Raw genomic sequence first — 25,325 nt, 5'->3', positions numbered from 1 at the left:
GATAGTGAGCTTTGTCAAACATTAAAATCTTAAGAGATACTGATCTTATATAAATTTGTAATAATAATTCCAATAATTGATTTTAATTATTTACAACTAACTTAGCCTATAACCTGTTTCTGGTACTTGGGAATGGACCGGGTAATCATAAATTATGAAATGTATAGAAATACATTGTATGGGAATCAATTTTGCCTTGTCTTAATTGAGTTTAGAAGCATTGCGAGTAGATCCTGTAAGCATATGTTATTGTAGTAATTGTGAATTAATATTTTAATACAGTACTACTATTTTATGGGTATGGTCCATTGATCATGTTACCTAATACAGGCAGTCCCCGATTATCGGTGGGGGTTCCGTTCTGAGGGTGTGATGATAACCGAAAATCGCAGCAATTTTTGGGCTTATCGGCTCTGAAAAGTGCCGGTTTTCGATTATCAGCACCTCTGTTAGGTATATACCGTTGCCAATACCCAATTATCGGCGCCGATAAGCAGAAATCGGCAATTTTCGCCACCGAAAATTGCCAATTTTCATCGTTAGACAAGCACCGTAAAACCGGATCGCCATTAACTGGGGACTGCCTGTATCATACTATGTACACATACTAGTGCCATGTCAGCCTGTTTTAATTTGAGGTGTTTGCTGCCTATACAGTGATATAGGTAGTTCACATTATGTAATTTTTAATAAACACTTCTTCCTTTTTTCACTACTGGGCTTCTATTACGTTGGGCCCACAGAATACAGGCAGTCCCCAGTTATCGGCGGGGTTCCGTTCCCGACAGCGTGATGATAACCAAAAATGGTAATAATAGTGCTGATTCTCGGTTATCGGCACTGATAACTGGGGAACAGTGCCGCCAATAACCAGAAATTGGTGTCGAAAATTCGGTTATCGTCATCGCTAGACAAGCACCGTAAAACCGGATTGCTGATAACCAGGGACTGCCTGTACCTGCCCTGAAGCGAATTGGTCAGTCTTTTTTATCACCTATGGAACTTGCTCATAACTACCTACCATGAGCCAGCCTGGATGTTTTGGTTGGTTATCAGGCATGCGTGAAATATATACATGCTCCTGGCAACAGGTTTGAATGATGAAAGACCTCATTTTAAGTTGTATAAGTTCAGGAGGAGTATGGAAGGAGGTGATTACATCATTCCAGCAAAACTCCAGCAGTGCGTGTTTCCATCCGTCTCTGAGCAGAATCCACATTTGGGCCAATACTCCAAAAGCAGTGGATTCTAGGAAGTCTCATTTCGACTCCAATAGAGACGAAGTCTCCTTAGGAGAGAGGTCACTAATACCCAACATGAAGTGGATATAGCCACTAATATTTACCATCTGAATCCCAACGATCTAGGAAACAGTCTTCTGCTTTACATGAGAGAGATGCCTCTAATTAGAATCTTGTCTCTCCCATGCAGCAATCAAACATTGTAGGGGACCCTGATAGGGTCCACCCAGCCCCATCTGAAGTGTCTACCTGGGGGTAGTGATTTATTCTGGACTACTACACTGCTGGGCAGTGATGAAACTACTTTCTTGGCTCAGTCCTCTTGCTGTAGTTTCATAATTCCGGGAGACAATCATAAAGCGTATTAAGGATGACCTTACTACTTAGTGTCAGCATATCAGAGAGGCTCTTCATGATTCCCAGGAGGAATTTAGGCCTGTCCTGGGTATGGAATTGGGTGTGATTTTAAACTGGAGGACAGAGAGGCTGCATAACCTGCCCAGTCAGAGATTGGTTTTCTTACCAAAAAACTTATGTCATAAGAATAGGGTAATAAAAAACCCAATCCAGAAACAAGTTGAATCGGTTGTCTAGATCCCCTTTGGAATCAGAATGGGTAGTAAGAGAGAGCCTTCTCACTCCTGGACCTCCAACTGGTAACATTAGTATGACCAGGTTGGACCATAAAACCCCGAGTCAGAATATCCGCCCCAAGAATGATACTGATAACCCTTGGTGAGATGCCTCAATGTACATACTTTCACTAATTGGAAAATACCTCTTTAATGAGAGGATAACTATGATTGAGGTTGAGCATATAGAGTTTCTGGACAGAACAGCCTTTCCTGATGCTGAACGGCAAATTGTCCTTCTTTTGATAAAAATTCAGAAATTGTCGAAGGAGACGGTTATCCTGCCAATTAATATAGCAGTGAAAGCCATTGAAGCAACCTTTCTCCAGTTTAATGGAAAATACAGTACAGTATAGCAATAAAATTTTAGAGAACCAGGAGGCACTAGACTCTTGTCCCTTCACACTTAAAACAATCAGTCATGTGAAGTCAGAATTTCAGAATTTTGTGGTGACCGGTAAACTAGAGTTAATGGCAGAAATAGCCATTTGTCCCTTCCATCCCAGTATCTGATATTTCTACAAAGCAGTGTACAACATGGCTACCCAGCAATTAGGAACCCCTAGAGAAAAATCTCAGGACACCCATAGCTGAATTTTTTTTCTAGGCTCCACCTCCTCAGTGTTATAACTTACACTACTATGCTGGAAGTAGCTATTAACCCTTAAACGCCGAGCCTCTATTTACAAAAACGTCTCCCGTATGCCGGCGGCGTTCGATGAGTTAGCGCCGAAGCGGAAAAAAAGTTTTTTTCAAAAAATCACAGCACGCTTAGTTTTTAAGATTAAGAGTTCATTTTTGGCTCCTTTTTTTTGTCATTGCCTGAAGTTTAGTATGCAACCATCAGAAATGAAAAAAAATATCATCATCATATATAAATATTGGAATATATGACAGAAAAAAAAAACGCTTATATAATTGTATACAAATCGCGCTGTAAGCACAACGGTTAAAGCTAATGAGTTAATTTTTTTTAGTTGTATTGTACACTAAATTGCAATTATTTTGGTATATAACAAATTGTAAAACAATCAAAGCAACACAGAGAAAATATTATCACAAAATGATGCATGAATTAAGTAACGGATTTAACGTAAAAAATGTTTTTTTCAAAAATTCACCATAAATCGAAATATTGTGCTAGAGACTTCCCGTTTGTTGAAAAAATGAAGCTAATTGATTGAATATTACTAGACTGTAAGAGTTTTAGCTTACAATTGCAGTTTTTTCACCATTTCGGTCGAGTTAAAGTTGACCGAAAGTCGAATTTTTCTATTTATCATGATTTATATGAAAATATTTCAAAACTGATAAAAGCTACAACCATGAGTTATTTTCTGATGTATTGTACATGAAATTGCGCACATTTTCATATATAAAACTTTATGTAACGACTAATATAAAACGGTGCAAATATTACGACAACGAGACGAAAGAATTTCTGAGATGTTCGGCAGAGTTACCGCGCAGACATAAGGAAAATGTTTTTTTCAAAAATTCACAATAAATTGAAATATTGTGCTAGAGACTTCCAATTTATTGCAAAATGAAGGTAAATGATTGAAAATTACTAGAATGTAAGAGTTTTAGCTTACAATTGCGTTTTTTTACCATTTTGGTCGAGTTAAAGTTGACCGAAGGTTGAAATTTTGGCAGTTATCGTGATTTATGTGAAAATATTTCAAAACTGATAAAAGCTACAACCATGAGCTATCTTCTGTTGTATTCTACATGAAATTGCGCACATTTTCATATATAAAAGTTTATGTAACGACTAATGTAAAACGATGCAAACATTACAACAACATGATGAAAGAATTTCTGAGATGTTTGGCCGAGTTACCGAGCGCAGACGTAAGGAAAAAGTTTTTTTTTTTTTTTCAGAAATTCACCATAAATCGAAATATTGTGCTAGAGACTTCCAGTTTGTTGCAAAATGAAGGTACATGATTGAATATTACTAGAATGTAAGAGTTTTAGCTTATAATTGCGTTTTTTTACCATTTCGGTCAAGTTAAAGTTGACCGAAGGTTGAAATTTTGGCAGTTATCGTGATTTATATGAAAATATTTCAAAACTGATAAAAGCTACAACCATGAGTTATTTTCTGTTGTATTCTACATGAAATTGCACACATTTCCATATATAAAACTTTATGTAACGACTAATATAAGACAGTGCAAACATTACAACAACGTGATGAAAAGAATTTCTGGCGGGCGTAAGAAAAAAGTTTTTTTCAAAAATTCACCATAAATCGAAATATTGTGCTAGAGACTTCCAATTGGTTGCAAAATGAAGGTAAATGATTGAATATTACTAGAATGTAAGAGTTTTAGCTTACAATTGCGTTTTTACCATTTCGTCGAGTCAAAGTTGACCAAAGGTTGAAATTTTGGCAGTTATCGTGATTTATATGAAAATATTTCAAAACTGATAAAAGCTACAACCATGTGTTATTTTCTGTTGTATTGTACATGAAATTGCGCACATTTTCATATATAAAACTTTACGTAACGGCTAATATAGAACAGTGCAAAAATTACAACAAAATGACAAAAGAATTTCTGAAATTTTCGGCCGAGTTACCGCGTGGGCGTAAGAAAAAAGTTTTTTTCAAAAATTCACCATAAATCGAAATATTGTGCTAGAGACTTCCAATTTGTTGCAAAATGAAGGTACATGATTGAATATTACTAGAATGTAAGAGTTTTAGCTTACAATTGCGTTTTTCGACCATTTGGGTCGAGTCAAAGTTGACCGAAGGTTGAAATTTTTTGTAGTCGACGTACGGTACATCCACTTGGCACCCAACAGACAATTTTAGTCGACGTATGATACGTCCAGTAGATGTTCACTGCAGTAGCCAAAAAACTTATGCTGACCTTATGGGGAGCACACTGTGACTTTGCGGAGTGTCGCATTAAGGCTTGAAAGGAAGCATTGGTGGGCTCCAATATTTCACTCCCCAATTTAACCTCGCTATTATATTCTTCCCCCCTTCTGTTGAGACCTATTTGAAGAATCTCTTGCCGCACAACTCACTGACCAAGCCCAATGACAAAATTGCACAATACAGTATAAGCAGTCTTGAAAAAGGAGAATCTGGGAAACAGTAGTCTTGAGAGTTTCCCCATCTTAAGCTTAAGAAAGCTCAGTATGAACCAGAGCCATACAAACCTCCAGTCACTACTAAAGGATCCCTCCAAGAACAGAGAAAGGACATTAGCAGCTTCTTTTGAAGCGTTCCTACCAGGGAAAAGGAAAATCAACTCCTAGACTGCATATTGAAGGCAAGGGAAAAGTTGGCACTTAATAGGACTTGCACAGTCGGGGTCGTAGTCTTCATCATCAGTGGAAGTCTTCCCCTTGGGGACCTGACTATAATTTTCAATAAAGGAGTATTTTCCAAAAAACCAGACCCCTCTTAAAAGGGGACCATAGAGAAAGACGTGTTTATTTGCCATCACTATTCAGTGTTCCCAAGAAGGATTCCTCTGAACGAAGTGTGATCCTTGACTGGGCAAATTTGAACACATATTGTTTGCATTAATTTTTCTTTATACTGTACTTATTTATTTTATGGGAGCTCAAGAAAGTAGGAATTTAACTGGTGTCCTACCTAGATGATTGGCTAATCTGGGAAGCGACCAGAGAAGGGTGCTAACGAAACCTGAGAGTAATAGTCGACAGACTCCAGCCAAAAAGGCATCCTAATAAATTGGAACAAGTCCTGCCTTACATCCAGGAGACATTTTCTGAAGCTTGGATTTTGTTGGGACATTCTTTGTGGCCTTTCTCTTCCCAACAGCATTCAAACCGGAATAAGGAAGGGCCTGAGGAGTTTATTTGCACAGCCCAGCTTTTCCAGACAACAGTTGGAACAAAGCCTCTGTCTGTTACACTTTGCATCTGTGGTAGAGCAAATCCTGGCTTGAGATCACCTTTATCTGAGATTGGGATGATACTCTGTTTGTAGACCTGGAAGGGGTTTCTGGCAAACAGGTCGACCTGACTCTACTGTTTATAAAGTGATAGTACATATGGATGCCTCCTTGACGGGTTGGGGAGGCTATCAGGAGGATCGTCAGGTAGCCGGAAGATGGTCACCTGTTCTGTGGAAGTCTCATATCAACTTCCTGAAGCTGTTGGCTGTCTTTCCATCTCAAAAAAATTCTCAGGGGATGCATACCACACCCCCCCACGAATAGCTAAAATCCTTGAATAATTAAAACCCCTCTAGAAACACTTAGAACTGCCTATTTTGATAGTTCAAACACAAAAAAAATCTCTAAAAATGCTTATACCTGAGTATTTTAATAGTTTTATCATAAAAAGTGTATTTAGTCATGAAAATTATATGAAAATACAGTAATTAGCAAATATTTCTCAGTGAAAAATACCACAAATGGGCGAATTTTCTGCGAATAATGTGTATACTGTATACATTCCACAGAGAAATCCGTGAATAGGTGAGCCTGTGAATCATGAGACCGCGAATACAGTGGGTATACTTTAGTCATTGGTTCTTTTTTTCTTCAACACCAGACGAGAGTAGATCCCATTACCCCCTGCTGGTCTATCCCAGACAAGTTGTCAATGCATCCTCTTTTCTGAACACTGACCTTCACATATGGATTTTTAAATCTAGTCTGCCACGAAGATTATTTACCTGACATTGCTAGGTACCTAGTACAAAAACTATGGACTTCATTTATCCAATATACCAGTCCATGTGGAAAATGTGGTTAGATTATCTCCACACTGTTGAAACAGTTTTACATTTTTATATATATCTTTTGAGGTCAAGTGCCTTGTTATTACAACAGTCATGGCATACAAGGCAGCACTTTTGGAACCCTTGCTGTATGATTTTGGAATTGATTCTAATATAGAAATTGTGAATTCCCTTTTCCAGTCTTTTGTACTGCAAAGGCCAGCTCCTGCAAGGCTTCCCATTACCTGGTCCCTGAACAAGGTTCTTAGACTCCTATCATCCCAAAAGGCAGTCTTCTTGACTGCTTTGGCATCAGGAGCTTTGATCACTGTACTGGCTTCTCTTAGACTGGGACATTTCGTCATTCACACAGAGTTGTCATTACTGTTGTCTCCTGGCCTATGATTTCTGGCCAGGAATGAGGACCTTTTAAAGGGAAAATCCCCTTCTCTGATAAAGGAACTCAGCATTTCAGATAAAACATTATGCCCGGTCCAAGCACTCAAGGTTTACCTAGATGTCACGGCAAACATCCCAGATGGTCCTGTTTTTTGTACACATTAGTACAAACAAACCACTCTCTCTACATGGGCAGAGAATTATTTTCGTGTCCCTCATTGGAAAGGTGGACCCTCACACCTCTCCTAAGTCACATGACATCCTAAAGGTGAGCACATCGTTAATTTCTGAAATGTTTCTTTTAAAGAAGTCTCCAAGTTTACAGGGTTATCATTAGACGCAGTATTCCTGAAATGGGGAAGGCGCAATAATCCTGCAGTCAAGACCCAAATAATTAGGTATGCCAACTTATAACTGCAAGGAATGATACATTTATCTGTTCAAGTGTTTCCTGATCTTTATTGCCAAGCCCAAATGGGTATCCAGAATAAAGAAAACAGTTGATAACTTGTTACTTTACCTTGGGTTAAAAATTTGGAAAAACTATTGCCATGAGAGTAGTGGTCATTCTGAGATTGTGCCAGGAAATGCGCACTGATGATGTAGTGGTCATGCTGAGATAGTGCTGGGGAAGGCAGCTAAACCCACAGCCAAACCCAACATAATTAGTTAAGTCACCTTAGAACAACAAAGAGTAATTCATATATAGGTTCTTTTGTTGTTTCCTGTTCTTTATTGCCAAACCTAATGGGTATCCGGAATAAAGAAAACCGTTGATAACCTGTGACTTTACCTTGGATCAAAAGTTCCTGGAACACTATTGCCATGAGAGTGATGGTCATGCTAAGATATTTGCCAGGGAAGGTGCAATAATCCCACAGCCAGACCCAGCAACATTAGATACGTCCCCTTAGAATTGCAAATAATGCATATACTGTATAGGTTCTTGTATTGTTTCTGCTTCTCTATTGCCAGACCTTAATGGATATCTGGAATAAAGAAAATGGTTGATATGCAGTGACTATATTTTGGACCAAAAATTTATTTGGGTTGTTGGGATTTATTTATTAGGAGCTAAGCCATTTCGTCACCTGTCTATTTCTTTTGTAAGCTCCTTTGAGGATGAACTGTGGCTACTCTATCAAAAAACAGATTTTGATGTAGGAAAAATCTATTTTTGGTAGCTACTGTGAGTCCTCAAACCCACCCACTTTCCCTGACGAAAAGGTGTGGGACTGGGGTGAATGTTTATCTTGCACAGGCCTGGTGTGTAATGAGGAAGGTAGCTGACGTGCACTGTCACGTCTGTGTGGGTAAACCAAAGGAAAAGGCTGAGGCAGTTGATGTATAGATAGGAAATAGAGCCCTTCTGTCCTAAGTCCTTTATATTCTATCACTGTGCCAACATGCACTACAGTATTCTGGTCGAGACCAACTGCAAGAGAAATTTTTGAGATTGGTTGGTCTGTCTTATGGAGCCCTGGGGGTGGGGGGAGACCATGAGAGTGTAACTCCTTTGACAACTAACAGCAGCTACCAAAAATAAGTTTTTACTATGACAAAAGCATTTTACAGCAGGCACCATTTAGCTACTTTTAGCTTTCATTTTAACTATTTTCTTTTGAACTACTACAATAAAGTGCAGCTGTTCAGTTTTTAAGGGATACCAAAGCCAGTATCCTTCCATGTAAAAATAACTTTACATTGAGCACTTAAGAAAACTATCACTAAGTGGAATCTCAGTCTACGAGAAATCACTTGGCTCTGAAACAGACATTATTTGATGGATATGAAACATGACAGGGTTAAATGTTTCACTAACACTTTGCAGAGCCTTCTTATCCACGTTCTCTTATGTGCCACACCACTGCATTATTCACGATTTAAACAATTTAAGGTTTTTTTGTCACATGCTGTTCAGTCCCAGTGTTGACAGGTATCAGTCGTATGGTATCTACAATACAATCAAATTGTTTCTCTGTTACCGGTACTTGGTTACTATTTGTAACGGTTGGTGTCGTGTTGGTTTTATTCTTGTGTGAAATCCACTCTGAAGTTTGTTCAAGTGCTTTTAATGCTTGAGTTTTCTTTCTGTAATTGGTCTGTCCAACCTAGACCAGTGAATAAAAACAATTAGAAAACCTGCTTATATCTTGGACAAAAAAATTTCTTTCACCTTGCATTTGAGAAATGTATTAAATTAGCAAGTTGTTTGCAAGCTTCAGGACATCTTTTAAACATTCTTTAATAGTTTGTAAGTGTCTGTGATATTTTTAATTTGAGAAACCATTCGATTTTAATTAAGCAGTAAATAATACGTAGAGTGAATTTTTTTATTCAGAGTGTAGCAGTGGGTCTTCTCAAGTGATGTCTTAGGTGTTAGTGCTGGTCCTGAAAGTTTAAATTTTATTGAAAAAAGGCTGGTAGAGAATTTGATACACAGTAATTAAAGGGGGTTTTGTCAAACAGTGTTTCCCTATGTACTCATTACATATGCGTTAATGAAATTTATGCTGTTTTAGTGATTTCAAGTAATGTATATTTTTATTGAGATACCCAAGCTTGCTTTGCAAAGTTTTGGTCTTGCATTGTGCCTTGTGGTATTTAGTAGGGACAGCTTACCACAGTTTATTTTACTTCTTTCATTTCATTCAGTACGATTCTGATTGATGTCTTAAAAAAATTTGGACCTTGCTGCTTTGACAATGGTGTAAAACTTGTAAAATTGATTTAAGCAAATGATTCTTTTCAGAATTTCTTGAATTAGTATAAGGGCTGGGGTACACAAATAAGCTGTTTTTTTTTTATTTAAAAAAAATTAAGTTTAACATTTGTACTAAGTTATTTCATTATATTTTTTGTTTTTGTGATTTTGATTTATATTCTGTCTTGTAGTAGTGACATTCATGTTCAGTATTGTTTTAGGTCAGTGTAATAAACTTTCATTTACTTTTGGACGGAATACATTTGTTATTGTTGCTTGTTTTTAAATTCATTTACTCTGTGTGGTCTCCCTGTGGTTTTTTATGTAGATGTAAAGTCCCCATTCAAATGCAAGGTAATGTAATCTTTACTCTCTTCTCACAGATCTGCTCCCTTTTCAACTTGTATCCGTTACCTCTATAGGTAGAAGAACCAATTTTTCAAGTACAGTACTTAGCTAGTTTAAGCTACTGCGTTAATCTATTATCAGTTTAGACTTTCAAGATGATAGAGGCAGGCTTATGTTGCTTGTTTTTTTCTCTCGTAAAAACTTTGCTTTAGTTGTGACTAATAGTAAAATCTATTGCATAGCCAAATGGCATCTGCTGCTACACATTGATTTAAGAAGTTGCCATCACAATGCAATTTTCTTATTTATGTAGCATATTTTGAAAAATCGAACTATAATTAACTTGCGCTTCCTAATAGGTGGGACATTGGGTCCCTAGGCAGTAAATTTTGCATGGTACTGTATGTCGATTAACCTTTAGGGAAGGCATTTAGACATTGATAGGCTTTCTGAAAACTGGATTCTTGTACAAAAATAATATGTTTTAGATAAAAAATAACCAGAGCTGTCAGCCAGGTGATACCGCAAGAGAACTTGTGAAGGCACTTCAGTGAAGCCATTGCCCAGCACTTTATGCCACATATGGAAAAACTAGGGTACTACCTCAAGCAGTAAAGGGAAGCCTGAGGAATTACCTCAAGCAACAGTACATTGCAAGAGTTGCAAGTAATTAAATACTGTCGCATGGAACCCTAGGACTAAGCATCCAGTAATGAGGAAACCCTACGCCATTCTGAACCTAACAATGTCTTAAAAACCAGCTATTCATCCTGAGAAGAGGAACAGTGGGTTACCCCTGTTGACTGACAGACTGTGTCAAAAATGTGTTGTAGGGATTGATTTGGGGTGCTGGTATACATGGTTGTGTTCCAATGTTTCTCCTGAAGTGTTTCAGCATGTTTACTAGTAATTCCCCTGGTTGACAGTTCTTGTTGTTGATATTTGGGCGTATGTTGGTCAGAGAATTTGGCTGTTAGGACAGATATGTTGATTTGGAATGCTCAAGTAAGGACGCTGAAGGACATTTGCTAAAAATTTTAATTTTTCTTATGTCTGGGGCTTTTGCAAATGCAGGTTTTGCAGTTGTGACCCACCTTATTACGTAAAGTGTATTCAGTGGCATAAGTTTACGTATGACTAAATTGTAGCATTAACAGTTATAGTCAGGTTGAGACATCCAATCCTATAAACTCACGTTTTCATTTTGGTTATATATGGATACTTTTTGTATGATTCTTATTTTCAAGGCTAATTTTATCTGATCTTTCGGTAGTTTTTGGCCTTGAGATTAGCGTGAAACTCCATTAGATCAAAGAGCAATATAAATGCTATGTGAAAAGGTTAATGTCTCTTAAATTTTCACTTGAGAACATTGTTTTTTTGAGTGATAAATATCAAGTACATATAGGATGAAAAGCTAAAAATGTATCATTTCAATGAGTTAGCTTAAGTCAAAGTAATTTTTTTTCTGTAGTCTGCAGCTTTTTAAAATTTTGCTTTGCTTTGACATGTTCAGAAAAAAAAATCCTTTAGAATGATTTGCATGAGAGGTACTGTACTATAGTATTGTGATGTGCATGGTAATGTTACTTGTACTGTTTTGTGATATTGTAATTGTAGTGATATTGCTTTACTCTACAAAACTTCATTTTAATCTCCTATTTCAATTCTAGTTATGTGGTAAAATAGGATTGGGAGAATGCAGCTGTGTCTTTGGCATTTTGATGATTGACACTTTTTCCGTTGCTTGGCTGCTCTTCCAAAATTACAATTTTTACTGATATATTGCTTTAATATGGTTGTGTTAAGTTTTCAGAGAAATAAATTCTATACAATGTTTGTACTTAGTTTAATTTTAATGTGAGCATAGTCATTCATGGTGAGTCTCCTGTTCTAATGGCTAGGTTTGAGCCCTAACTTAAAAAAGTTTCTGAGTTTTAGATTTGAGGTGTTAGGATCAACAGGCCATTAATTAAGTCTCTATTTCACTGGTCCAGTTACAGAAAAACCCTTCGGTTATATCCAAGAACAATGCTGTATTATGAAGACCGTGTGATTATCCATGATATCTCACTTTATGTACAGTGTACTTACGATGTTTTTAGTTTATCTGGCATGTTTTAATGAGTTTGAGCTCCATTTTTGTGTTTTTATGTAGATATTTATGCTTGTACCTATCTTCCTTTTGTCAGATATCTGAATTATCATCCCCAAATGGGTTAGTCCACTTATCAAGGTTTTAATTTTATTTTGGAACTAGTGAACTATTATATTCCCTTTCCCTTGTTTTTAAGATGCACAATGCTTACATTGGCTTGTGCAGGCAATTAGACCAAGGCCTGAATTAAGCAGTTATTAGCACTGGTGAGCTAGGAAAAAGAGGACACACACACATACACACACACTCTGGACTTATTTAACTGCTGCTGTTTTAGTTAACCAACCTGTTAGTCTATGCTTGTATTTGTCTTACCCATAATCGTTGTTTTTTTTAAGTAAATCTTACCTCTATTATGGTAACTGTATTTCCTGCATGAGGCAGGAGGACGGTGCCATGTGAAAAGTAAAAAATTAATAGAATCGTTTAGTTCGAACTGTCTATTCACTCATCCCTTTCAGGTGGATTGAGCGTCTATAGTTTTCCATTCAGTTTTTTCTCTTGTTGGCCTGCGAGGACACATTGGAGAGCGTTTACGTGATTTCATTGATTAGATCGTTATCTGAATTTAGTTTGGGTTTTCTTGTGTTTTATATTTGTCATTACAGTATATAGGATATCTTCCAAAGAGGAGAAAGACAAGCCGTTTCCAGTCTGTAAGGTAAGAGGGTGCATACCTGGCTTTTCTCTTCAGTTTACAAAGGTCACAACCAATGTGTTAAAATGTAGGAACAACGATCGCTAGATCAGTGTATTAGTTGGTTAGATGAATAATGAATACAGGCAGTCCCCGGTTATCAGTGATCCGGTTTTACGGTGCTTGTCTAGCGACAAAGATAACTGGATTTTTGGTGCCTATGCTCCAGTCTCTGCTTATCGGTGCTGATCCCCAGTTAATGGCGCCGATAAACGCTGTTTATCGCTGGTTTTTGGTTATCGCCGATTTTCGGTTATCATCACTGTCGGGAATGGAACCCCCGCCGATAACTGGGGACTGCCTAGTATTTATTTAAAGTATATAAGGAGATGAATGAGAAGCAGATAAGAATAGGAAAAGACAGAAAAAGATTCTTCTAATTCTAGGAGAGGAAGTGAGGTTGAGTAAGTTTCTTATTTTTCACAACATTTCAACCTTTCTTGCCACTCTCCCTGTTTTCCTACTAATGCTTCTCCTTCAAAATTTTCTCCTCTCAAAGCTCCCCATATTGTTCAGGGTATGAGGTTTGGCAATTAGAAGTGATGTAGCTAGTCTTAGGGCTACTTGCTGCTTAATCAGCCCAATTATTTGTCCTTTTTCAGGTTTCCCCCTTGCAGCAGAGGAAGTGCCAATGCCCTCCTCCCTGTTTGCCATACTCTGGCCAAGCCCTGTGACACTCCATCTGCTGTTGGAGGTACAGGGAAGAAGAATATGTCCAGGAGTGGAAGTGTTTTGTGCCTGTTGTCTTCAACCTGGCATGTGTCACGTACAGGTTGGCACTCGGTCACTGAAATGTTCAAGGATTAAAATAAACAGATTGATGAAATACAGCCAGTCACCGGTTAATGGTGGGGGTTCCATCCCCAGCCTAGCGCCGCTAACCAAAAATTGGCAATAATTGCGCAAATAAACCGCTTAACAGGCTGTTAACCAGATATCGGCACTGATAAACCACTTACTGGTGCTGAAAATCACTTACCCACGCTGCAAAGCTGGTTAACGATGCGCTAGCCAAGCACCATAACACCGAAACTGTTAACCAATGCTGCCAGTAAGCAGGGACTGCCTGTATTAAATAAAGTACAGTAATGCTAAAGATGATTAAATTATAAATAAGGGAATTCAGTGTCAGTCTCTATAATGTAGTAACAGTATTAAAGAGAAAGCTATAAAGTAAAACTGTTTTAAGTTGTATAACTCTGTATGTAACACAAACAGTGTAGTGTGCCCACAACTGTGTCTGTGGACTAAGCGCTTAAGAACCAGGAACCAGGCAGGAAGTAGAAATGCTAGGGAAGGTTAAGCGCACTCACTCAATATCTGATTTTGTATACCATAGGCCTAGCTGGAAGCTGTGCACTCCTAGCGACCCTTATCTGGGTTCTTCCTTTAGTCTTCCCTTGCAAGATGATTCAGTATTCACTTGGAGGCGTTTGCTTGACATCGTACGCTCGCTTGACAGCAGGCGCTTGCCTGGAAGCAGGCGCTCACTTGGAAGCAGGGGCTTGCCTGACAGCAGGCACTTGCCTAACAGCAGGCACTTGCCTGACAGCAGGCACTCGCCTTGCATCGGAAGCTCTCTTAGCAGTAGGCACTCGCCTGCCATTGGGTATGTGCTTGACAGCAGGCGCTCGCCTGACACCGAACGCTTCCCTACCGTTAGACTTTCATCTAGCACCAGGTGCTCTCGTTCTTCTTCAGTCTCCCAGCCAGTCTGGCTATACCAGTTCGTCTTCACGTTTTTTGTCCAATGTAAGGGATTTTCGTGCAAGTAGCTGCGATCAGGTGTGTGACGCATTTGTTCTCTACATTATCTTCTCCTTCCTTTCTCAGGCGTTTTCATCAACTTTTGATGCCTGCCTCGTAAGACAGTGCTAGTTTCTCCTGCTTCCCAGATGAGTAGGGGCTTCTATTGTAGTTCCCGCTCTTCTCAGACATCGAGTTTTGAGTCTCAGTCCCTTTCTTTGTCGACTTGGGCTACTCCTGAGCATTCTAGGTATTTTCTTCAGCCGCGTTCTACATCGCAGAGGCCTCAGGTTTCTTGCCAGCCCCCAAGGCAGGATTCAAAGTATTCTCGAGCCTCTTTTAGGCGTTCTCGTTCACCTTTTCAGTGCCAGAGTTTGGCATATTTACCTGTAGCATCTTCTCCTCACCCAAGTTTTTTGGGGTCGACTCCTTCGGGGCTTTCAGATCAGCCTCCTGCTACCTCGGTGTTATTTCAGGATGGTGTGAATAGTCAGGAAGGCTGTGTTTTCTGTGCTGATGATTCTTTGGTCCTAGGTGCCATGGCACAAAGTGGAGCCAACCATTCCTCTGGTATGAAACTGGATTTTGCTTCTATTTAATTCCTTTTGAGAGGAGTTGAAACTCCTTTCATCTCAGGGAGCAGGGGGCTCTGCTGCCGCCACTTCTGCTTCCCAAGGATTTCCCTTTATGAGCTGGCAGCTTGCAAATTAAATCCAGGAACCTTGGGGCCAGGCCACTGCCCAACCACAGAAAATCCCGGAATGTAGAAGTACACCCCTAAAAAATTAAGCCCCCTATGTAAACATAGTCTTGCAAGCTAATTCCACATACAAAGACTGTATACAGTAGTAGTAGCAGCCTAGTTGCCGATTTAGCCTATTACTTGGCTAAGTTCTGACACCACTTATTTTAATTTTTTCACTCATATATTTTCACTTTATCATTTTATAACTTTATACTGTATAATTTTCTTTAAAATATTGTACTTTATTCAACCGTCTCGTGCTTACAGGGATTCCTATAGCGCTACCCGGTACGCAACTTATGCCATGGAAGGAAAAGTGAGGCTCGCACAGAAAAGTTTCTTTGTAAAAATTGATACATCCAAACTATAACTGATATTTGCTTCTGGTTTGTTTTATGATGTCGGCAAATGATTGAATTTTTTCCTAAAGCAATCAGAAAGTCTTTGCAAGGCTTAGAAATAATAAAAAAGACATGATGAAAGTGAAATTTTTAAGGAAAATCATAGATATTTTTTTTAAATCATGAAAAATATAATAATTAGGTTTGGGGAGTTTATTTTATACGTAAATTGTGCGGAAATGTTTGAACTTTGACCTGGAAGCAATCATTTTGCTATAAATGTGTTTGCTAATTATCTGTTGCCAATTAAAAAATGCTAATTTTTTACGGAGTGCAATTTTCAGATTTTCCAACCTACTTGTGTTAACGTTTCATATCGTACCTAAGTAAGGAATAAAGATAGAAAAAAAATAAAGGTGGCATTAGAAAGCTGAAAAAATTTCCTATCAAATGCACAAAAGAAAGATATATGTATTGTTAGGATAAAATTAAGCAATTGTTGTTAGATTATGGACAATTTTTTTTTCTAAGAAAATATATGGCAACGATTATTATATAGAAATGTTGATATTTTTACATTTTGCTGTTCAGCACGATAAAGTACAAAGAAAGACCGTTCGAATGATATATAATACATGCACATTGAAGTTATTTATAAATGCACAAACAGGTGTACATAAATTCTGGCCGAACTGTGGCATTCAATGGGTATATATATACTCTGAAATTTTTTGTAATTACTCAGTAATAAATAATGCTAGAAAAAAGTGAAAACTGCGATGGAAAGCTGAATAAATTTCCTATATATATATTACCTAAAATCAATAGGTGTTAAGAGTAAATAATTGAGCAATTGAAGCTCAAAGACGTAAGTTTTGTTTTTCATTGTAAAGTCAATTGTTCGCTAAAGATTTTTATATAGAAATTATATTTTTACATTTTGCCATTCAGCACGATAAAGTACAAAGAATGGCCATTCGATTGATATATTTTACATGCACAAAGTTATTTACAGATGCACAAACAGGCATACAAAAAATTAATCATGCGCTCGTAAACCCTAGGCCATCGTTCTTCGCTATTTATCTTATCGAAAAACACTTGAAATATTATTCAAAATACTCAACAATCACTTGCAAACACTTTTATAACAATAACAAAAGCAAAAGCACTTCACAAACGCAGATAAATGACGACAAAGCAAAAAACGTGAGAGCGCTAAAAAGACGTGCTGAACTCGATCAAAACAGGAGGTGAACTGCTTGAGTTTTGGGGGGAATCCGGCACATGCGCGATACCCATTGATTTCCTGTTTTTATTTTCTTGTAGGTCCAAGATCTGCCCACACAATGGCGCAGTTCTCGTGTTCTTCGGATGACTCTTTTTTTTGGTGAATTTCCCCCAAAAATAACTTACGGATGACACGGACATCGTGTCATCGGAGCACTTGCGGCAAAAAATATATTGATGCGGTTTCGTGTCATTGGATCATCAGAGGGTTAATACAGGCAGTCCCCGGTTTATGAAGGGGGTTCCGTTCCTACGCTGCATCGTAAGCTGAAAAATCATCGAAAATCATAAAATATCTTAAGAAAACCGTACTTTTAATGCTTTGGGTGTATTGAAAATGATGTAAATTGCATTTTTATTGAGTTTTACATAAAAAAAACCTTCAAATTTTGATCATTCTGCTGTTTTGTAGCCATATTTCTTCTGTCAGATCGGCGTCATAACCCCGGAAAATGCGTTGTAAACTGGGAAGTAATTTCTGATGAATATACAGTATTTGAAAAGTGTCATAACCTCGGAACGTCGTAAGCCGGACCTGTCATCACCCAGGGACTTCTTGTACATTTAATTAATTATTGCTTTTAGTTTCTTCGTTATTTATTTTGATTGTAGAGAGTAATGAAATGACAAAAATAAAGAATGAATTTCGGCAATCACTCAGTGCATATGACACTTCGCTGTCAAAAAGTAAACAAAGTACACTGCCATTTATTGAGGAAAATGAACACTAAACATTTGCTAACGGGAGGGGAAGGATAGAAACATTTTCTAGCACAGATAAAGATTTATGCTTGCGCTTCTACTTCTAGCATCATCTGATCTCATGGGTGGCATATCGTATGGCTAAATATGCATCTATATAAAAGAAATTATCAAAACCAAGGCAGCTATAAGTAAGGAGTTCATGCATTGCCAAATGTCTCATTGTTTTGATTAAAAGTTTTGACTTGGTAGAGCCTTCTGAAATGGAACCTTTAAAAGAATATGTTGATTCATATAAAGCTAATATCAAAAACATACTTGACATCACACGTTTTAATTACAGGCAGTCCCTGGTTTACGACGGGGGTTCCGTTTTTACGCCGCGTCGTAAACCGAAAAATCATCGAAAATCGTCAAAAATCCTAAGAAAACCTTACTTTTAATGCTTTGGGTGCATTGAAAACGATGTAAACTGCATTTTTATTGAGTTTTTCATAAAAAAATCCTCCAAATTATGATTATTCTGCCGTTTTGGAGCCATATTTCTTCTGTCGGATCGGCATACGATGCATCGTAACCCCGGAACATGCGTCGTAAATCGGGAAATAATTTCCGATGAATATATTTGAAAAGCGTTGTAACCTCGGAACGTCGTAAGCCGGACCCGTCGTAAACCGGGGACTGCCTGTACTAACAATTATTTTCATAAAAACAAAAGAGATACTGTATAATTTTTGCTGTCAGAAAGTTGTAAACAATGTGTGGCACTGCCCTTGTGGCCGCTCAACGAACTAATAGCGGCGCATTCAAAATCGAGCTTAACCATGTGAGTTCCCAGACCACAGAGTGTCAGTTTTAATAGGTTTGACTAAATTATCATCAGCTGTTCAGAGACTGATCAAGGTTTGTGGTAGCAAATTTCCTGATTTCTTTGAGGAACGAGCAGTTCAGGATTCGAGGTCCCTTATGATTGCTAGACTAGAACCCAAGGCATATCCCCTTCCATCCCCAGATTGGGCTAAGTTGGCACTGGACAGATGTGACATAGTGGCTAAATTGCTCCATCAGAAAGTTTATGAGAAAGAGGAGAGCGATGTCTTTTGATACTAGGCACTTACCCTTTATCGGAAATGGTTATAGTAACAGTTGACAAATAGCAAGTGAGATCATTTCTGCTCTTATGCAAATTTTTTGAGTGCTTATATATATAGCAGTTTAAGACTCCCTTGGGGAGTCCATGCACGCCTTTACTAAGGCAGTTGTCAAGCATAGGGAACATTTGTGTTCTTTTTGGCATCCAGTCCCCAGTAGGAGGGAGGTTGAGCATCTTATATTCACTTTAGCAGGATCTGGAGGCAGATCCCTGGGTGGTGGAGGTTCTGCAGGAGGGGTACAGCATCCCCTTTCTTTCCCAGCCTACTTTAGCTAGTTCTCCTCTGGAGTTTCTCTCTTATTTTCACAATGAGAAATTCCATACCTTGCAAGAAGAAGTAGACTCTCTTGGGCTAAAAGGAGCTGTGGAAATAGTCTTGGGTTGAATGGTATAAGTGGACATGATGGATGCATACTTCATGTGTCATTTTACACAAATTCAAGGAAATATTTTCAATTTGTTTTTCAGGGCAAGGTGTACCAGCTTTGGGCAATGTACACTCGGCAAGAAAAGTGAAGATACAGTTTTCTTTAGATTTCGTTCATCGAATTTTATTTTTTTTCTTACAGAAAACACATAATCTTGGTAAGTTTACCCTAGAATATGAAAATACAATGCAAATTATATCACATATGTTAAACTTGCAAAACAAAAACGTTCAGATACTTAAAAACACCATGCATGTATGTCCGAAGTAATCAGAATTTCTCAGATGACTTCGTTCATAGAGATCTAAAAGATAGTGTGTGGATATCTCGGTGTAGTACTATTTATCAGAACGGCAATATTTACTCGTTTTCCGTTGTGGACAGGCTTATTATTGCATCATCATATGAGATAATGATAATTTCTTTCATTTTTACACATTCATATTTGTATTTCACGGTGTTAAAAGTCAGCTGGAATTAATGGCAGTAAATGTTGCGACAGCTATGGTAAGTTGACCAAATCTATCTAAATCCGCAAGAGCGTTCTCTATGATGTGTGGAGCGATTCGGCGCGAAAACACAAGTAACTGGATGTTTCTTGACGTTACCATAGTCTCTCTCTCTCTCTCCATTGCTAAAACATACTATACAAATATAGTATCGCTCAGTCTCTAAAAGAAGAAAAATAATGAAATGAGTAGCTCTACATATACTGTAGGCCTAGGCTTACACAACAGCAAGTCTCTCTCTCTCTCTCTCTCTCTCTCTCTCTCTCTCTCTCTCTCTCTCTCTCTCTCTCTCTCTCTCTCTCTCTCTCTCTCTCTCTCTCTCTCTCTCTCATCGTAACATTGCATTCGTTCCTTTATTGTTCCCCACGTTTTTCCTTGGACATTGCTCAAATTTAACTCTTGATTTCACTATGGAAGATCGCGTTTCCGATTATGCAAGCATTCCATTCATTGTGGTGTCATAAATTTCATTTGTGTAAGGTTAATTGGTAGGTAAAGTCGAAAAATGTTTAGTTTGCTCAGAACTGTCGCTGCAAATTACAACTTGAACGAATACTGTAAAGCTTACTACTGCATTTAAGTATCAATGATGTGAGAATCGTAGAAAGTTATAGGAGGTCAAGCAAAAAACCAACACACCAAGACTGAAGCTCCTCCCCTTTCTAAAGTTGCCAGATGTCGCATTATTGAGCAATATATGTCCAAAGATTTAAAAAAACTGTATCTTCACTTTTCTTGCCGAGTGTACATTTGTCTGACCATAGCTCCTTAAGTTTTTACAAGAGTCCTAAGGCAGTTGGGCAAGTGGACTTACATGTTAGGCATGCAGATGCTTCTCTACATGGACAATTGGCTGATACTTATGTCCAGTTTAGAGGGGAGCCTGAGGGCAAGAGATACTCTTTTTAAAGTTGACAAGTATGTTGGGAATACTGATAAATGTTTCAAATTTCAATCTAATACCAACTCAGAACCTTTGTTACCTGAGAATGCTTCAGGACACCAAGAATTTTTTGGTTTCTCTGAAGGAGAAATGCATAGACAACTTTCTTTTCATTCTAGAAGAATTCCTATCCTTCACAACCTTGCCAGCCCAGAAATGGTTGTCCCTGTTTCGGCACACAGCATCATTAGAGAAGTTGGTTCTGGGTGCCAGGATGAGAATGAGGCCAATTCTTTTCTTTCTCAAGAGGCACTGGAATTGGGAATTTCAGCCAGAATCCATTGAAATTCAGGTCTCAAGGAAGTTAGAGGACCCTCTGAGATGGTGGAACCATCGACCTTGACTTTTGCAAGGAGTGTCTCTCCAGTTGAAGAACCCAGACCTCATGTTATATTCTGATGCATCATCAGAAAGTTGGGTGGTTGCAGCAAACAGGCATTTGGCTGGGGTCTGGTCCACAGAGGAACAAGAACACCATATCATTCGATTAGAGATGTTGGCATTGTGGAAGGCCCTGCTAGCATTAGAGGATCTAGTACAGGGCAAAAAGGTAGCATTCTTTTTAGCCAGTGCAGTAGTGCTGGCATACCTGAGCAATCAGTGAGGCACAAAGCCAGAAATTTTGTTATGCCTTTCAAGTTGCAGTCTCACTTGGCCAGAGGAAAGGAAGATCCTTCTGTTACCCGAGTTTGTGCCAAGAAAAATGAACATTGTGGCAGACCAACTGAGCAGGAAGTACCAGATTCTGTCTTCCAAATGGACCTTGCATCTACAAGTCTGCAAGGACCTGTGGAAGCTGTGGGGCATTCCTCTAATGGACTTGTTCACCACCAGATCCAACAATCACCTGCCAGTGTACTGCTCGCTCTTCAGTTCAGAATCCTCAGGTATGGGCAGTTGACACAATGCTTTTAGACTGGTCATATCTAGATCTCTATGCTTTTCTCCCCTTTGCTATGATACAAAGAGACCCCCTGGTGGCCACCCAGAGAATGGTTCCCAGACCCCCTACCCCTGTTAGTAGATAGCCCAAGGTTTCTTCCACCTAGGAAAGGTCTCAAACAGCCAGGAGGTATGAGGTTTCACCAAATCCTCCCCATACTTCAGCTGACCGCTTGGAGAGACTCTGCCGTATCTTACCATCAAGGGGTGTTTTAAAGGAATGCAGAAAGTCTATCCCTAACTCCAGAAGGGAGTCGACTAATGCCCTGTATCAAAGACACTGGGCAGTATATAGGGCTTGGTGCTCTGCTAGAAGTCTTTCCTGTACCTCTGTGCATAACAAAATTAAATTCTTACTTTACTTCGCTACAACAGACATTTTTCAGTCCCAGCCATTCAGGGCTACCGATCCATGTGTGCTGCTGTATTGAGTCATACTGGCTTAGATATTTCATCTAACATGGATATTAAGGAAGCCATCTGCTCCTTCCAAATTGATATTCCTAAGTCTCCAAATTAACCCCTGGGCTGGAATTTGGATGTGGTGCTTGAGTATTTATGCATGCCCCCATTTGAGCCATTGAGCACAACCTCCCTTAAGGATTTGACAGTGAAGACTCTGTTTTTGTTAGTCTTTGCTGTACTACCCAAGGAGCAGTCCTTTCTTTTCTAACCCTTTTCAGGGCCAAGAATGATTTTAAGCCTCATCTCTGCCTTGCTCTTTCGTGATCCCCAGTCTGTCGTCTTTGATACCAGATGGGGAAGAAACTTCCCTATGTCCAGTCAGAGCTCTCTCTATATATTTGCAAAGGAATAGGGAAATCAGGCAAAATGTCAACAACCTTTTTTGCAGCCCTGGGAAACCTGACTTACCCTTGTCAAAGAATGGTATGTCTTGTCTATTCAAGGCTCTGGTCAGAGAAGCTCATGCAAATCTTGACTCGACTCTTTTACCATTAGCTTAAAGTAAGATTCCATGATGTGCGAGCAGTAGCGAACACTTCCAGTTTCCTTAAGAGTCCCTCTCTGGAGAAAGTTGTCAATGTAGCGCAGTGAAGGTGTAACTTCGTATTTGCCTCGCACTGTCTGCAAGATTTGGAAATTCAATATGAACTGTATAGAGCTCTTTTGCCCTTCATTACGGCAGGGGAACTCATATCTTGAACAATTAGGTTAGCTGTACTCTAACTTTTCCTATTTAGTTAGGAAATTGTCAAATTTTGGGGAGTATGAAGGTACCTGTTTTGTACTGTATTAGGCAAGAGCCTTCATTCTTTTACTGTCGTTGCTGTGCTGACCTAGGCACAAGGCCTTGTGTCCCACTTGCATCGGAATGTATGGTAATCATTAGGTGAATAGTGTCGTATTCCTGGTGGAATTTTATTGTTTTCTTTTGGGTTATTAAATTTGTCTTCACACCTTTCCCACCTCCTTTGCTCAATGGGGGAATCAGCTGTCATAATAGAGAGGTAAGATCCATGTCAAAATTGGAAATTTACATAAAATTTATTTTTTAAATACCTCTGTATTATGTATCACCCCCCCACCTCCCCAAAACTGAATCGAAAACTATAGACACTCAAACCACCCAAAAGGGATGGGTGAATAGATGGTTCAAACTAAACATCTCCTTATAATTATTCACTTTTCACACTGTCGTCCTCCAGCCTGATGTGGGAAATACAACTATCATAATAGAGAGGTAAGTATTTAAAAAATAAATTTTATAAAACTTTCTATGGTGTAGTATTTCTTCCTCAATTTAATGACATGGAAGAGATACGTGGATATATGTGTGCTGTTAGATAATGATTTGGAAGAGAGCCTAGAGGAATTTTTTCTGCACTCGTTGCCCAAAACTTTTCCCCTTTCTAGATTTTTATGTAAGAAAAATACCTGAAGGGTTCAAAACAAAGGTTCACCAGAGAGAGACACTTGAGATATCATATATATTGATAAAAAATAATGCACTGAGGGAGTATTAGGGACTTTATTTTTAAGAGTTTTCACAATATGTGGCCTTAGGTTTTTGAATTTGAAAATTTGTTGCATAAGAATTATTTGTTTTGTCAAGTCAGGTAAGCAACTTTTGTATATAAATAATACAGTTAAGAAAACTTGGAAAGTATTCTAAATGCACAAGGAAAAAAATAAATGGAACAGAAAAGAAAATTTTTTAAAAACTGCTCTTGCATAATATGGTTGCAGAGACAACAAAAACTAAAGAATGAAAACTGTGAATTCATGTTCAGTTACAACACTATCAGGAGTAATGTATGCAAGAATAATATTCAGATAGAGATAAAAACAAAAATATTATGAAATGGGTTAATACCACTTTTTTTATGTCAGCAAAACGGTCAGGGATATGGGAAAACATCTCTGTGAACATAGAAAAATTTAAGAACTGTAACTGGAATAATGCTTTAGCAGTTATTGTTGGGATGGAAATCACTGAAAGAACATTAATTGTAATATTTGGAAGCAAATGGACACCGGGTAAGATAGTTTGCAAGTACTGTACGGCATATATAAAATCTTGAGTAATCACAGCTTATATTCTGAAGGGACCAGTAGCCCTCAGATGCTGAAGAAGTCTTGTTTATAATAAACTTCAAAAATCTACACAAGAGGCTTTTTTTTTCTTGCATTTGACAACTGAATTGGATTGATCCTTGTTTGCCATCATGAACATTTTTGCACTAAGTTTTCTTTGTATGGAGGTTCAACATCAAACAAGTTGTCTTTAATTTATTTTTGTCTTATGTACTTTCTCCTTACATTCCTATATTGTTCAGTCCTTCATTTGTACCATTTTTCCATGATTATATGGGCTTCTCTCTCCTGATCACATGCCTAGACCCGTCTCTGAAGTAGCACTTAGTTTTCCAGTTTTTGAACTCTACTACATCTCTCAGCAACTTCTTCATTGATACACTACAATGATAAATATAAGTGTGTTTTGTAACATTTCAAAGTCATCCTCTTTTTTTTTTTTTATATGAAAATGCCCATGTCTCAACTGCATATAGAAAGGTTGTCACCCGGGTGGGAGAGTATACTTACAGAAAGTTTGCTTCTAAGTTATTGGAGGAAATCTGCATACTCTCATCAAATTTTTTTTAATAGACTGCTACATGAAAGTGCAAGTTTTGAGTATCACCTTATTTGTAGTAGCAATAAACAGCATGATGGATTATATTCCCACTGAAATCTAAAGCATACTTTTTTTTATGATTTTGCTGTATGCCGTAGTAGATCTACTGCTTTATGAACCTGTAGCAAGCTTCAAACCACGACAAATTTTATTGCTGATTGGGATGAAATTCTCACAACGAAAATTGAAATTAGTCAAATTAACAGAATCAGGAACCAAGAAAGAAAAAGCTTTATTTTTGAAAGATGACATTCCTCCTTATGAAGATGAAACAGATTTTTTATGTATCATCTTTGATAAAAGATTATCTTTTAGTTCCCTCTTTGCTGATCTTTATGTTGGGTTAAAAAATTTGGATGTACAGTACTAAAAGAGTTGTCTTGAATGGGAGTAGATAAGAGTTTGCACAATGAGACTCTACAATCCTAACCTTAAATAAAATGGATCGTTCATGCCAGATGTCCAGGTGTGCA

The 25,325-nt window shown here is 38.2% G+C and overlaps 1 protein-coding gene across 2 annotated transcripts in view; it reads left to right on the top strand.

Annotated features, from left to right (window-relative positions):
• LOC136844459 (uncharacterized) overlaps positions 1-25,325 on the top strand; it is a 264,237-nt gene that overhangs the window by 103,512 nt on the left and 135,400 nt on the right. The gene's annotated exons all lie outside the window — the stretch shown is intronic.

Source organism: Macrobrachium rosenbergii, chromosome 12 (genome assembly GCF_040412425.1).
Source record: "Macrobrachium rosenbergii isolate ZJJX-2024 chromosome 12, ASM4041242v1, whole genome shotgun sequence".
NCBI classification, from domain to species: Eukaryota; Metazoa; Arthropoda; class Malacostraca; order Decapoda; family Palaemonidae; genus Macrobrachium; species Macrobrachium rosenbergii.
This window is presented reverse-complemented; position numbering and strand designations above follow the sequence as displayed.